The sequence below is a fragment of the Silurus meridionalis genome, chromosome 28, assembly GCF_014805685.1.
Source record: "Silurus meridionalis isolate SWU-2019-XX chromosome 28, ASM1480568v1, whole genome shotgun sequence".
Lineage (NCBI taxonomy): Eukaryota > Metazoa > Chordata > Actinopteri > Siluriformes > Siluridae > Silurus > Silurus meridionalis.
The window spans coordinates 12,660,207-12,675,758 of NC_060911.1; the positions used below are offsets into that span (position 1 = coordinate 12,660,207).

General features: G+C 39.4%; 1 protein-coding gene and 1 non-coding gene across 10 annotated transcripts in view; one reads left to right on the forward strand and one right to left on the reverse strand.

Moving 5' to 3' along the window:
• eys (eyes shut homolog) overlaps positions 1-15,552 on the forward strand; it is a 400,588-nt gene that overhangs the window by 317,273 nt on the left and 67,763 nt on the right. The window lies entirely within an intron of this gene.
• On the reverse strand, positions 11,075-11,145 carry trnae-uuc. The gene has a single exon. It is a non-coding gene; the product is annotated as a tRNA-Glu (tRNA).

The window sequence follows — 15,552 nt, forward strand, 5'->3', positions numbered from 1 at the left end:
AAATAAAATCAGTGTAGCGCAAGTGCTCTTGAAGAAACAAACAACAAAAGTCGGTTTGTAGAACAGGTTTTGTTCAATTCTTGCTTTCGCCTTTGTTTGGGAATTTGAGATAACAGCCCACATTTGCATGCATCAGCTCAGGTCAGTAGCGCATTCATCTTTAGAAGTGAGGAATGTTTTTTTTATTGTTTTTTGTTTTTTTTTTCTTTCTTCATCCAGTCACTTAGGAATTAGTTAAATACACTATTGCGGAGGACAACGAGGGCCATAACAAATAAGGTGTCAAAGGTTTCAGGAAACAAGAGGGACACCTGAGTGGACTGCTAATTCCCTAGTAAAACAACCATTCCCTTTTTAATTGAAGGAGTTTTTTCTTGCTTCAGTTGGCACTGGTTCATTCATAAGGGATAAACCTACAAATATAAGGAACACATTTTTAGGCACTAAACTTTATACATTGTTAAAAGTGCTCTACAAATCTAATGGATTGAATTAAATTTCCTGATTTAAGCCGGATGGATGGATGGACGGACGGACAGACGGCCGGACAGCCAGCCGGCCCAGATAGTCATAAAGCTTCCAGTCCTGGGCGGCATGATAATCGCTGATATGTCAGTTTCTTTGCTGGTCTGAAGAGTGAGAAGTTACAGAGACTGGTGTACGTTAAACGATGGGTCATCATGAGCTTTTCAGTTTTTTTTGGAAACGTCTCAAAATCACCTTTCCATACTGCTCACGTCTACGGACAGGATGACCTCATGAATCTCTATGAATTTGTATTAAGAATTTGTTGCCTGCAGATTTGATTAGCAGTGTAGACTGAAAGGTGTGAAAAAAAACAGCAGTGATTGCTCGGCAACCTGCTGATGAGCTTCATGTAATGCTTTCAGTGCATCATTATTAAACGAATCGATTTATTTCTGTTAACTAATTGCTCATTAACAGAATTGCATCACCGAAAAGCATTGACGGACGCAATGGTGAAATGAGAATGAGAAATCAGCAAAATGGATAGATGAATGAATGAATGAATGAATGAATGCACTCAATTACTTGAGTAAATCTTCCCAGGCATGTTTCTTACACTGGGTAGCAGGTCAAACAAACGTATGAAGAATAATAGTACAGACAGTGGTTTTTTTTTTTGTTTGGTTTTTTTTTCCCCGATTCTTTTTTTTTTGGCCAATTTCCTTCCTCACTTAAAACTGCATGTTGTTTTTTTATGTTATTTTATTTTTTATTCAATTTCATGACTTCCCTTCCCCCACATCCTTAAATGTCTGAGAGTCAGGAGCGCAGAAATACCACGTTGGACGAATGTCCATGAAATCGAGTGCAATGTATGTCATTCACAGCTATAGGCAGTGGCACAATGTCAATAGGACGGAGCTGCTGTAGAGCGTTAAAACGCCACTGTAAAGGTCTATAATCCAGCTCATTTGCCAACGATCCATTAGTGCATATTTAATATCTATTACTGTGTCAGGCGATGCAAGGCGGCGCGATGTAAGTTTCGAAAAGATGTGCCCTTATTAAACATAAGTGCAAAGTTATCAGGGTAGAGGTTATTACCTGTCTTTAGCACAGCGCTGTATTGCTACTGAGCGATACATTTCCTATATAGCTGTTTGTAACTTGTGCGTTGCTCAGTTTCTAAGTTATGCAAACGTTTGCATGGTTTTCTTATCGATGTCACAGTAAAACGGTCAAATAATAAGGGACTTTTTTTTTTAGTTGTATTTTGAATTATCCCACCAATATGTGGTTGTTTCCCAAACTGTTATCCTAAAGCTGAATGCACACAATTGTATAGGACGTCTTTGGATGAAGTAGCATTACATTTTTCTTTCACTTGAACTAGGAGACCCAAACTTGTTCCAGCATGACGGTGCTCATGTGCACAAGCAAACTCTATGTAGTTATGCTTTGCATGGGTTGGAGTGGAAGAGCTGATATAGAGCACTAACCTTAACCCTATTGAACACTTTTGGGATAAATTATAAAGATGACTGCACCGCAGGCTTCCTTATACTACCTACATCAGTAACTGACTTTTTAATAAGCACAAATGTCCACAAGGACATTTGGAAATCTAGTGAAACATCTTCCCAGAAGAGTGGATAGAATTAAGAGAAAATTGAGACTGGGATGCTCAAAAAGCACATACTATACTTATGACAAGGTGTCCAAAAACATTTGGCAACATTGTGTGTGTGTGTGTGTGTGTGTGTGTGTGTGTGTGTGTGTGTGTGTGTATAATATTTTCCCTCTATAAAAGATGCTGCATTGTGTTTTTCTTTTTTACTTTTATACTGGGTCTGAAATCAATTTTGAAAATGAATGAAAGTGGAAAAAAGAGGCAGAGATAGAAAAGCTTGTTCAATCTATAAGTACAAGGACACTCAGTCCAAGGACACTTGAGTTGACGCAGCAAAGACAGTGTCCCTTCGTAGGTTTGTATTTATAGAGTTTAGTGTATATTAGGTGCGGGACTAAATAATACGTTACTCTGAATGGACAAATAAATGTACAAATACAAACAGGACTAAAATTAGTTTTTTTGGGGGGATCGCTGTTGAAGTCGTCTTTTAGTTTTTCTGCTTGTAAAGCAAAGTTCGAGGCCGACAAGCTCGTGTGGCAGATTTCTCCTGGATTTGGTCTTCCATGCGTGATGCATGATGCGTGATGTGTGTGTGCTTCGTGTGGAGTGAACGAGCACGTCCGTTGCTTTTGTATTTTTTTTGCCATTGCAGGGAGCTTAGCTCTGTGCCAATGTCCCTGTGCCAATACGCTTTCTGTTTAACAGTTCCAATTTTAAAATATCTTCCTGACATTTCCCAGGGGAGCCTCTGCTGCACAGAGCCCATGCAGATCACCCATTGGGCCCAGGGGAGAACTTCTCTGTTGAAAACTTCAAAAAAATGTATTGTTAACCTGCTTATTTTTCCTTGTGCTTCATCATTATTAAATCAACAAAAAAACAAAACTACAGGCATTGGACATTTGTTCTTTCAAATGTGATGTCTTCTCTCCGGATCTGCTCGATCCATCCCGTTGCCCTACCTCTGGATGGAGTCCACATCAACATCCTAAAAGTCCATGAAGTAACTGAGCAGCTCAAGAGCTTTGAGACTGGATTTGGACTGTAATATAAACAGTCTGCTACAATGCTTCAGGACCAAAGGTTGCATGAGCAGTTCTGCATTTCTGAACCTTTCAGTGAACAGCACCCCTCAACAACAAGGAATTGTAATGAATGGACATTTGGTGTTGAGGATAAAGACAGGATCCATTTAGAGTCTGGTTCCTTTCGAGGTTTCTTCCTCATGAAGTCTCAGGAAGTTTTTTCTTGCCACAGTTAACACTGGTTTGCTCATTAGGGATCAACTTAGAATTATAATGAACAAACTTTTAGGCACTAAACATTTGCATTTTTTATATAAATGTCTCAAAGACATTGTGCTCTGAATCAAAAGTTCAAATCAGACCACCCTCATCTTCCACTACTGGGCCCTTGAGAAAGACTGGATAAGGGCGTCTGACAAAATGTAGCAACACTGTTACGTAACACTCCAAATGGAGAATTCATTAAAAAAATAAAAATTCTGGCAGTCCTTAGTGTTCCAAAAATAATTTTAGGCCACATACACATGAAATCCAGATATATAACATATGTCTCACTAACCCGATAAAGAAATTGGCATTACGATTCAACATGCAATTCAATCAAATGTGTTTTCTGAGGTTTAAGTGCAATATAAAGATCTCCAGCATTGTGGCATTGTAAAGGGAACTTTTGTTCCTGGGACTTCTCAGGTATAAATCCAGTGGTTGTTAGTCGTTCCAGAGCTGCGTAACAATGCCACTGCTCAACCGAATTACAGAGTCATAATATAAACCCTGTGGGCGCATATCCATTCATCAGTGTCATAACTCCTTCACTTCTTGACCCATATAATCACGCGCAAGTGTGTGGGGGGGCGCGAACGCCGCTCTGAATATTTAATCAAGAAATTATCGACCACTGTTGACACTTAAAGGTGCAGCAGCCCTTTTATTTTCCCATTGACTTCCCAGGCAGCATGACACACGTACCATAATAGAAAATAACCTACTTCACTCTACACACACACTCATGTATATATGTGTGTGTGTGTGTATGTATATATATATATATATATATATATATATATATATATATATATATATATATATATAGCAAATGTTTAAATACTCTGGAACTGTGACACTGATATGTGCTAGTGCCTCTAATCTCTTCTTATCAGTGAGTTGGCGTAAACTCAGCATTGGTGGGCAGATATCAATAATTCTGCCACTCGATTTCACAGCAAGAGGTCACCTTCGCCGGGCCGGTTTTTACCTGCAAGATCTGATGGGATCAAGCGTGGCGCAGCAGCGGATTCAAGGTCAGCCAGGAGGCACTCGGGCAGAATCTTAATGCTGCAGGTGTAGCGCACAGCACCTTCCTTTCGTGCGCACGGTTTCAAACCTTCTTTTCCCAATTACCGTGTCAACAGCTTATCGACCTGATTAAAGACCCTGGCAGACAGAAGAATGATTTTTGTGTGTGTGTGTGTGTGTGTGTGTGCAAGTTCTGAAAGTTTGTCCGAAAACATAGCATTTCTCAAATGCATTGCCTTTATCTTTGCGTGCATTCTTAACATTCTTTTGGAAGTTTCAGTCGAAATCATTTACTTATACGTCATTTGGCGGACCCCCTTTTCCAGAGCGACTCACAATTATCTCATTCATACAAGCAGCAGTTGAGCGTTAAGGCCTCGCAGCAGTAGCAAGCTTAGTGGTGCTGGGATTTGAAGTCTAAATCTTCTGATCACAAGTCCATCTTAACCACTGACTCTTTTAACCATCCTGGGTGAAGTACCAGTATCACGACACCTGGGCCCTTGAGCAAGACCCTTAACCCACTGTGCTCGGACTCCAGCTTCCTAACATCAATGGGGTTCATCTCAACATTCTATGATTGGGTAGCGTTTTAAAGGCGCTTGTTTGTATTCTGTTTTGATATTCAGCTGATAGGCGAACACTCCAGACCCCACAAGATGTTCTTGTAATGAGTAGTTTGGTACTTCACATATCAACATTTGTAAATGAGGCCGAGCGTTTGAGAAATTTGTTCAGATGTTGGGCAGAGTGAGTGAAAATGAAAGACCTGGTCAGGTGCTTTCTGTCGAACGAAAAGCAAACCACTTCTTGATCTTCTAGAACACTTACAAAAATGAAAATATGGAGATATATATATCTATATATATCTATCTATATATATATATATATATATATAGATAGATAGATAGATAGATAGATAGATATAGATAGATATAGATATATATACAACATACATACAGTGTTGTAAAAAAGTGTTTGCCCCCTTCCTGATTTCTTTTTTGTTTTGCATGTTAGTCACACTTTAATGTTTCAGATCATCAAACTAATTTTAATATTAGTAAAAGATAACACAAGTGAACACAACATGCAGTTTTTAAATGAAGGTTTTTATTATTGAGGGAAAACTAAATCCAAAACTACATGGCCCTGTGTGAATAAGTGTTTGCCCTCTAAACCTAACAACTGGTTGGGCCGCCCTCAGCAGCAACAACTGCAATCAAGCATTTGTGATGACTCGTCTGTTACTGCGCTGTGGAGGAATTTTGCTCCACTCATCTCTGCAGAATTGTTGTAATTGGAGGGTTTTTGAGCATGAACCGCCTTTTTAAGGTCATGCCACAGCATCTCAACAGGATTTAGGTCAGGACTTTGACTAGGCCACTCCAAAGTCTTAATTTTTTTCTTCAGCCATTAAGGGACTTGCTGGTGTGTTTTGGATCATTGTCCTGCTGCAGAACCCAAGTTTGCTTCAGCTTGAGGTCACGAACAGATAGCCGGACATTCTCCTTCAGGATTTTTTGGTCAACAGCTAAATTCAGTTCCTGAAGCAGTAGAACAGCCCCAGACCATCACAATAAAACACTTTTTTTCATACACAAACACTTTTTCATACCACTGTGTATATATATAAAAGTGCTGGCACCACAAGGTCAAAAACCACCTGCAGACCGAGATCATGACAACTCTAAATATTTAGACTGTATATAGGCAGAAGTGAAGCGTTTGATGCAGGTCTCTTCAATGTGTTTCTATCCCACTGATTAATCACTAACGGAAAAAACGTTACAACGAATTATTCTTTTATTAGCTTTGTAATAAAAATAATAATAATAATAGCAGTGAAACCGAATGCAATGCATTTAGAACAATTACCTTCCTGTTTTATGAGTCAGATGCTGAAAATGTTCCACACTGAGAAGCAAAATCTTAATGTCTGAACTCAAATGATGTCTTAAGTTGAAAAAAAACAATGAAGGAATTAAAGCACCAGTTCAGGGTTTGGGTTTTGTTTTGTTTTTTTTAATAATTACATTTCTTACGGCCAAATACAAAGTTTCATGACTGATCTTTATTCATTTATTAATTTTTTTTAAACTCACCCAGTCCCTGTTCCCAAAGCTCCCAGATTATATGGTAGCCTTTTAGCAAGTTTACAATTACTGAATCCAGTTAGCATTAGCTTAATTAAGACTAGCGTAGGTGTTTATGGCTGGGTTTTTTCAGACACTGTAGGGGTGGGGTGGGTGTTATGATGAAACCTTTTCACGTTATGTGTAATTTTATTTCACGATAACGATATGTTTTACATTATAGTCATTTAAATGGGTAGTTATTTTGTGAATTGACAAAAAGGGCTTCATATGATAAATATATGAATTATTTTAATAAGGTGAAGACTTTTAAATTTATATATATATATATATATATATATATATATATATATATATATATATAACTGTTACGAATGTTAAGAAATTCCAGGCTTGAGCTACGTTTTTCTTTCTATTCAAACAAACCGGCACAGGGGATGGAGTGAAGTGAGTTTGGTGGGGGGAGAGTCCAATGCTGATCCAAAAACAGATCTTATTGATCATTGCACCCAAAGCAAAAGGAATTGCTGGACACCCTGCATTTCACTTTCTCCAGTATGAATGTTAAATCCAATGCTACACCGCACGGGGATTGTGTGAAATTCAAAGGCTAGCTCCATATATGGTGATGGCAATTTTTTGGTTGTGATCTGAACAGAAAGTAGTAATTTTATGTGGGCGCATGTCTTTCGTGAGAGGATCTTCATCGTGAAATCTGACGCGATGAACGCACATTACCGCGCAGTCTGTTACTGACATTGGCCAAGGTTTTATTGGGATCATCTCTTACTGGGGAAGTATTCATCTGAAACGGATTGCTGTAATTGCACTTCAAAAACCAGCTTTAGACTCGTCTTCAGCACGGAGTGGGATCAGCATTTTATTACAGAAAGTCTTGCTGAGTTTCAGAACATAATCATTCAGTAATTGAGCTGCCACGCTGGCATTTCGGCGCTAGTTTTTTCTGTGCGGTGTTTTTGTCTTCGCGCATGTAACATATGAAACCTTGTAAACAAACCCACCGAAAACAAATGCAAATTGACGGCTGTTCGTTTTACAGCCTTCGGCGCATTAATGTTTTTTTTTCCCCACTGCATTGAATGAGTGAATCTTAAACGGTATAGCGTTATATAAAAAAATTCGGGGGAGGTGGTAGCTCTGTGGTTAATGGTCTAGGTCACTGGTTGGAAGGTTGGGGAAGGTTTAAGCCCCAGTATCACCAAGCTGCCATTCTAGGGCCCTTGAGGAAGTCCCTTAACCCTCTGTGCTCCAGGGGGCGCTGTAACATGTCTGACCTGGCGCTGAGTTTTACAAAGAAAGAATTTCACTATATTGCTGTAATGTACATGTGACAAGTAAAAAGCATTTTCTCTCTTTAATTTGCATGACAATCATTGAAACTGTGAATTTATTTATTTATTTTTTAAACAGATATTGTCATACACAGTATATATTAGGGATGTGGGTCTCCATAACTGAAGCCGACGTGAAAAAGAGGAAATAAACCCAGATGTTCTTTTCCTGTTCTGTCTCCAGAACGATGCAGCTCTACCTCTGCCATGTTAATCTGTATTCTAGGTGAATCTCAGGACACGACTCGGTCTCCGTAGCGTTCCGATACGTCATATTCGTGTAGCAGCAGCGGTGCTGAGAGAACGAGCTCGAGAAACAGTTTAGCGAGTAGAAATCAATCTACATACCAAATATTAGTTCAAAATTATTGGTCACTTTCTAAATAATAAAAATATAGTACTGTAAATAAATCGTTTTTTACCAATGCGTCACGCTGTCAATACATCCACCAATGCGAATCAGTGTCTTACCATCCCAAATGTATTTATTTTTGACTGTTTTACTGGAAAGATTGCATTTTTCATACATATTCTGATTGAAGAAACAGCAAGTACTTTCAAAAGTTTTATCGAATAAAAACGGTATAATATAATTAACAGATAACTATAAGAGTGGCAGCTTGGCAACACAGAGACTTAAGGCCCTGACAGTAAAACAGAGCCATAACCACTGAGCTACCCATTGAGTCGAAGTGGTAGTTCCATGGATAAGATGTTGCACTTAATCGTCAGCAGGTCATGGGTTTAAATCCCAGCACCGCCAAGCTGTTGTTCTCAAGCAAGGCTCGCAATTGCTCAGCAGTTGAATAACTGAAATAACTGTACGTCTACCGAAAGCTGTAAATGCGAATGCGCTACCACCTCCCTCTTATATCGTATATACAGTGGGGCAAATAAGTATTTAATACACTGTCGATTTTTCAAGTTTTCCTACACATGAACGAGAGATCTGTAATTTTTATCGTACGTACAACTGAGCGAGACAGAATCTAAAAAATAAATCAAATTGTATGAGTTTTTAAATAATTAATTTCCATTTTATTGCATAAAATAAGTATTTGATCACCTACCAACCAGCAAGAATTCTGTGTCTTACAGACCTGTTAGTTTGTCTTTAAGAAACCATCCTATTGTCCAAACACTCAATTAATGGAACTCTAAACTCTCCACTATGGGGAAGACCAAAAAGCTATCTAAGGACACTAGGGACAAAATAATTGTAGACCTGCACAAGGCTGGGATGGGCTACAGGACAATAGGCAAACAGCTTGGAAAGAACAAATATTGGCGCAATTATTCGAAAATGGAAGAAATTCACAATGACTGTCAGTCTCCCTCGGACTGGGGCTCCATGCAAGATCTTACCTCTGATCCGGAGAAAGGTGAGAGATCCGCCTAGAACTACACGGAAGGACCTGGTCAATGACCTGAAGAGAGCTGGGACCACAGTCTCAACGATTACCATTAGTAACACACTAAATCATCATGGATTAAAATCCTGCAGCACAAGCAAGGTCCACCTGCTGAAGCCAGCACATGTCTGGGCCCGTCTGAAGTTTGCCAAAGACCATCTGGTTGATCCAGAGGAGGCATGAGAGAAGGTCATGTGGTCAGATGAGACCAAAATAGAACTTTTTGTTATAAACTCCACTCGCCGTGTTTGAAGGAAGAAGAAGGATGAGTACAATCCCAAGAACACCATCCCAACCGTGAAGCATGAGGGTGGAAACATCTTGCTTTGGGGGTGCTTTTCCGCAAAGGGACAGGACGACTGCATCGTATAGAGGGGTGGATGGATGGGGGCATGTATCGCGAGATTTTGGGCAACAACCTCCTTCCCTCAGTTAGAGCATTAAAGATGGGTCGTGGCTAGGTCTTCCAGCATGACAATCACCCCAAACCCCAGCCCACGGCCAGGGCAACTAAGGAGTGGCTCCGTAAGAAGCATCTATGGAGGGACCTGAAACTTCGTGTTGCTCAGTGACAGCCCCAAAACCTGAAGGATCTGGAGAAGACCTGTATGGAGGAGTGGGCCAAAATCCCTGCTACAGTTTATGCAAACCTTGTCAAGAACTACAGGAAACATCTGACCTCTGTAATTGTACACAAAGGTTTCTGTACCAAAAGTTCTTTTTTTCTATTGTATCAAATACTTATTGAATTGTTTAAAAATCATACAATGTGATTTTCTGGATAGTTTTTAGATTCTGTCTCTCACAGTTGAGGTGTACCTATGAAAACCACAGATCTCTCCGTCCTTTGTAAGTGGGGAAAAATCGGCAGTGTATCAAATACTTATTTGCTCCGCTGTACTTCATGTCATTGTATGCCATGTACATACAATAAATGCAGGAAATAAAAGTACGCCCCTGATTATATTTGAATTGTGTTCGATCTATAAAGCCGTCCGTTGTATAAACCCGGGATTGCGCGGCTCAATGCCTTTAAAAAAAGCGATTTCCTAATAAACATACTTTACTACATGCTAAAGGCAAACCTAATATATGCATGACAGCCTATGAGCAATAAACTGTTTTGTTAGTGGTGTCTTCTCTGCTGTAACTGGAATGAACTGGAAGGGAAGCTGTAAACATTGTATATAGGCTTGTAAAAAAAAGAAAATAAATAAAAAAACGGGTAACCTGGGTAGAAGTAGGAAGAATGCGTGTACGTTACGCGCAATTGACATTGTCTCAAAGCAGCTTGACAGAATGTAAGAATTGTGTATGTAAGTAATGTCCAGAGGTGTAAAGAGTATCTGAAAATCATCCTTCAGTAAAAGTATAGATAACTGATTTATGTTGAGTCAAAGATGCCTAGTGAAGGAATCTTTCAAAAAGGGATCTTCAGTGAACAAATGCAATTACAGGATCATGTCACAAAGTAGAAGAACATTGTGGTCAATGGACAAATACAATTTAAATGAGTCATATTAGATTAAACGAATAAAACCCATTATTCCGAGTTGACTGGGATTTGATGCCGGTCTCGGAGAGGGCCGGTGTTTTTATTCAAAAGGCTGGTTCTCAACGTTTTTCTGAATTGATCTTCTTTCGGCTTCTCCTGTTAGGGGTCGCCACAGCGGACCATCCGCATGTTTGATTTGGCACATGTTTTTACGCTGGATGCCCTTCCTAACGCAACCCTCCCCATGTATCCGGGGTTGAGGGGCACTAAGGCTTGTGCAACCCTAATGGCTGGGGTTGGTTCCCTGACCGGGGATCAAACCCGGGCACAGCGTTGAAAGCGCCACATCCTAACCACTAGACCACCAGGGAACCTAATTGATCCGAGCGCTTGTTGGACTGAAAATGATGCCAGCGGTGCTAAAAGAGTCGCTCGCAGGCAGAAGGTGCGGGAAGGGGAGCGGTAATGACGTCTTCAACGGCGGCGTAAAATATAATGGCGTAAAAAGTACATATAATGAATCATAAATGCAGTGGAGTCAAAGTTGCTAATATCTTTGATACTCAGTAAAACTGGAAAGTAGCACAAAAATGACTAACATTAATGAAGTACATTCACTTAAATACTTGTGAAAGTCTACATACAACCACTGGGAATGACGTTGAGACTTTACAGATTGGCTTTGCATTCCATATAAAGAAGGATAAACCATCCTGTGTATGGGGGGATGAGGGCGCACAGTCAAGCAGGTGCTTTATACTTAAAACCTATTGTTTGATCACTGCTTTATACTCCAATATCTTGGTTGTCCATTTGCAGGTCATCAGTTCAATCAGTGAACCAGTGGCTTAAGTTAATCTAGTTTTGTCCATGAATGTCTCCAATTATTCCCAATAATCCGTTCCCTTCATTTCATTGCGTTTCTCTCAGGAAATTGGAGTACACTGGAGTTTAGAGCTCATTTCAGCCATAACTTCATGTGCTCCCGGGATCAAACTCTACGTTGCTTGAAGCCGTCGCTTCAACCAATCAGTCTGGGATTTGGGACACTCCAAGGACAAAAGGCGTCCACACACAGCGGCATTTCGCGTCCTCGAATTGGATGGACAGAGAGCACACTGTTTAACTTCATAGTACAACTGACAGTTACAAAGTTACATATACAATTATACAAAGAGTATAGTATAAGTTCTAATCATCTGATCATTTTCTCTTTCTTTCTTTCCTCCCTGCGTGGCTTTTTTTCTTTCTTTCTTTCTTTCTTTCTTTTTTTCTTTCTTTCTTTGTGGCGTCTTTTCTTTTTTTTCTTCCTTCCTTAATTCTTTCTGCTGGCTTATTTTTTCTTTTTTCTTTCAGGCCCTCCTTTCTTTCCTTTTTCTTGATTCCTTCTGGCTTCATTTCTTTCTTTTTTCTTTTTATCTGTCTTCATTTCTTTCTTCCTGGCTTCGTTTCTTTCTTTTCCTCTTTCTTGATTCCTTCTGGTTTCATTTCTTTTTTCTTTTTAAATTCTGGCTTCAATTCTTTCTTTCTTCTTCCTTCTTGTTTCCTGCTGGCTTATTTTTTCTTTTTCCTTTCTGCCTTCATTTCTTTTCTTTCTTTCTTCTTTCTTGATTCATTCTTCCTTCTTGTTTTCTGCTAGCTTATTTTTTCTTTTTCCTTTCTGCCTTCATTTCTTTTCTTTCTTTTCTCCTTTCTTGATTCCTTCTGGCTTCATTTATTTCTTTCTTTTTCATTCTGGCTTCATTTCTTTATTTCTCCTTCCTTCTTTTTTCTGCGGTTAAATCTTTTTCTTTTTCCTTTCTGCCTTCATTTCTTTGTCTTTCTTTCTTGCTTGCTTCATTTCTTTCTTTCCTTCTTTCTTGATTTCTTCTGGCTTCATTGCTTTTTTTCTTTCTATTTTTTTCTTTCTTTCTGGCTTCATTTCTTTATTTCTGGCTTAATTTTTTTCTTTCTTTCTTTCTGGCTTCATTTCTTTCTTTTTGTTCCTTTCTTTCTTTTTTAGTAAATGACTACAGTATAAGTTTGAATCACCCTTTTCGGTGTCACCCAGATGAGGATATGGATCCCTTTTAACTCTTTTCCTCTTCATCTCGTCTCGGCCAGATCATGGAGTAAATCAGCTCAATAAATCAGTAGACAATCAAATAGAAAAAAATATTCATGCATCCATCATTTATTTTCTCTCCCTGGTTGTTTGCGCAAATATTCTCTATGCTATTATTCACAAAAGCCTCATCATGAATCTGCACTGGGATTCGTGTGCAGCTCTGGCGTGACCGGGTCTGCTATTAAAAGAAGAGGCAAAGGCAAAAAAAGAGAAGTGGAATGGAATTAATAAGCATATTAAGCTGAACAGGAGGAGTGTGACCAAGGGAAACGAGCTTGATCTGTAACCACGGCGAAGCGTAGGCTCCACGTGAACTCGTCGATGAAGGGGAGCGATCGAAACGAGAACAAATCTACAGAGGATGCTGTTTTCTCTCCCACATGGTAGGGAGGCTGCATTAAGGCACCGCATTCGAAGTGGTTCGAAAAAACGCGGGACAATGAGGAGCAGCAGGTGGTGGAGGTGGGGGGGGGGGGTTCCTAGCTTCCTAGCTTCCTGGACGGCTCAGGATTCATGTTACGGTGGGTAAAAACTAGTGGAAGTATCTAAAAGGCTTGACCTATTTCGAATCCATTTCTAGGCAGCCAGACACAAATGTGTCCTTAAGTGTCTGCATGGGTTTATTGAAAGTGGTGCTTCCAGAAGATCACGGTTTCCTCCAGATTCAAGCTTTCGGCTGACATTGTGCCAATACTGCAGGAATTGGGATTGCGATATAAAAAAAGAAGTCCCTTTCATTTTCGCTATTGTTGTCGCGTCATTTTTTATTTATTTTTTCCCCCTTCCTCCTTTTTCTCCTTCTTTACACCCACCACTAAAGCTGCGTTGTGTGTGTGTGTGTGCACTTTACTTTGAAGCCTCCACAGTATGATGTTTTACTGCCATCTGTTGCCAGCTCTTGACACCTTCCACACGATCTCTCCGGGATTTTATCTTTGCTCATCATCCCCCAATCCACCCCTCCATCCCCAGTTCAGTGCAGCCTTTGTTGAAATGTGCATTGTAACACAAACCCAATCGCACGTGTCTTTTTTTTTTTTTTTTTCTTCTTCTTCTTCTTCTTTTCCACGCGAGGCGCCCTGTGTACGTTCGAGATGTCATCACGTTGCATCAGATCTGAGCTCAGGTTCACATGCTTTCCTTTTTTTCCTTTTCTTTTTCTTCCAGCCTGCAAACGGCACGCTAACAGAGATCCTCGAGACAGGATCGTCGTATTGGAGAGAAGCTACTCGAGTAACAGTTTACCAGAAAATAGTAGATCACCGGATCCATTAGTACCGGTGCGGTTTAAAATCAATCAATCAGTCAATGAGTCGGATGTAAAAGTTCCTCTTTTTGACTTCATTCTTAATTCAGCAATAGATCTGAAGTGAGGCAAAAAAAAGGGGGGAAGTGGAGGAAAAAGGAAAGGAAAAAAGAAAGAAAGGCAGCACTGGAAGGTGAATAATTTAAGTGCACATCTCATCCCGCTGAGCTCAAGAAGCTGCTTTTGATTTCAGATGACGTGATGAATAAGTTACAACCGAGAAGGGATGAAGAATTTTTGACATATTTTTTTTTTTGGCCCGATCGTAATACAGAAGAGCTTTTAGTGTTTTACACACTGGATTTATTGCGTTGTGTATTTATCTTCCTTTATTTCTATCTTTCTTTCTTTCTTCTTCCCTTTCTTCTTTCTTTCTATTTTCCTTCTATCCTTTCTGTCTGGCTTTCATTCTTTCTTTTTCTTTCTTTCTTCCTCCTTGTCTGGCTTTGTTATTTTCTTTCTTTCTTTCTTTCTTTCTTTCTTTCTTTCTTTCTTGTCTGGCTTCGTTTTGTCTTTCTTTTTGTCTTTCTTTCTTTCTTTCTTTTCTGTTTTCATTATCATCCTTCCTGTCTGTCTTTCTTTTTCCTTCCTTCAGTTCTTTTTTTTCTTCTCTTCTTCCTTCCTCCTGTCTGGCTCTTTTATTTTTTACTTTTTTCTTTTTTTTCTCTTATCTCTTTCTTTCTTCTTCCTTCCTTTCTTCATTCCCTTCTCCTGTCTGACTTTCTACCTCTTTCTTTCTTTCTTTCTTTCTTTCATTCTCTCATCTATTTCTTTATTCCTTCCTACCTGTATCACTTCCTTCCTCTTTCTTTCTTTCTTTCTTTCTTTCTTTCTTTCTTTCTTTCTTACCATCTGTCTGGCTTTTTTTCTACTTCATTCCTTCAGTTCTTTCTTTTCTTCCTTCCTTCCTCCCTGTCTGAGTTTGTTTCTTTCTTTCTTTCTTTCTTTCTTTCTTTCTTTCTTCTTTCTTTCTATTTCTTTCTCTCTTCATTCCTTCAGTTCTTTCTTCCTTCATTCCTCCCTGTCTGGCTTCGTTACCTACTTTCAAGCCATCAGTTTCCTGCTGCACTCAGGCGGAGCAGGAAGTCGGGATGAGCTGCTTTTTCTGAGCAGCAGAAGGAAAAACTATGCTTAATTATATTTCGCTCCTATAATGAAATTTGAACACGGAATCTTTGGTCCTGCTCAGGAAACCGAAGCAGAACATGAAGTGATCATCAGACTGCTTATAATCCTTTCACTGTAACCTTCTTTTCCCTCATGCTGTTTCTTCTCCTCCTTATTTGAAGCTACATTTCAATCATCAGTTCATCAAGAATTAAAGGCTTGATACTTTTTTAGGGGGTTTGATCGCATTTACAAAAA